This window comes from Octodon degus, unplaced genomic scaffold (genome assembly GCF_000260255.1).
Source record: "Octodon degus isolate 3935 unplaced genomic scaffold, OctDeg1.0 scaffold00222, whole genome shotgun sequence".
In the NCBI taxonomy this organism is placed as follows: domain Eukaryota; kingdom Metazoa; phylum Chordata; class Mammalia; order Rodentia; family Octodontidae; genus Octodon; species Octodon degus.
The window spans coordinates 1,884-3,098 of NW_004524798.1; positions in this window are offsets into that span (position 1 = coordinate 1,884).

Consider the following 1,215-nt stretch of genomic DNA (forward strand, 5'->3'; position numbering starts at 1 on the left):
CAGTTCCTAGGGAAGACTGCAGGGCTCAGCCAGCCACAGAAGGCCCCACAGTGAAGGTCTCTGAATGGGTAGGAACACCACGGAGTGGTCTCGAGCTGTTCTGCAGATGCTTAAGCACAATGGAAACGAGGCTGACTTAAAACACTGAGTGTGGGGCTGGTGAGATGGCTCAGTGGTCTAAAGCACCTACTTAGAATAAGCTTAACAAAACACAGGGACCACGGTTCAATCCCCCAGCACCACAGGCCAGCCAGCCCCGCCCCCTGGTGGGCTGAGCTGGCCACACACACACACACACACAACTAAAAAATTAAAAAAACCACAAAACACTGAGTGTGGGGCCGGGGAGATGGCTCAGTGGAATAAGCCTTTCCCTGGCAAGCACAAGGGCCTGAGTTCAAACCCTGGTTCCACCAAAAAAAACCCCAAAAAACCAAAAAAACCACTGATTGCTTAAAAAAATCTCTTGCCTTAGCCCTAGGTCAAAATCTGGAGTTGAACCACAACATGACAAGGACAAAGACAAAATGTGGAAATGAGTACAATAGAATGTAATTCAGCCACAAAGAGAAAAACTCTGGTATCTGCTGTAACGTGCATGAATCTCGAGGAAATTATGCCATGCGAGAGAAGTCGGTCACAGCAGAATATCACTTATACGTGGTGGCTAACAAGAGGATTCATACTCATAGAAATGAAAAACAGAGTGGTGCTTGCCAAGGCTTGAGAAAACAGCTATACTAGCTACACCAGGAATTTCAACAGAGGAAGAACGATGGCAATAAATATAATCAGAAGTGAGTCAAAGGTGACCAGACTTTAGTTTGAGTGTTTTTTTCTTTTTTCAATATTTAGTATAGGGGGCTGGTGAGATGGCTCAGTGGTCTAGAGCACCTACTTAGAACAAGCTTAACGAAGCACACAGACCGCGGTTCAATCTCCCGGCACCACATGCCAGCCAGCCCCGCCCCCTGGTGGGCTGAGCTGGCCACGCGCACGCGCACACACACACACACACACACACACACACAAATAAAATAAATAAATTTAAAAAAACATTTAGGGGGCTGGTGAGATGGCTCAGTGGTCTAAAGCACCTACTTAGAACAAGTTAAGCTAAGCAAAGCACAGGGACCGCGGTTCAATCCCCAGCACCACATGCCAGCCAGGCCCGCCCCCTGGTGGGCTGAGCTGGCCACACACACACTAAATAAA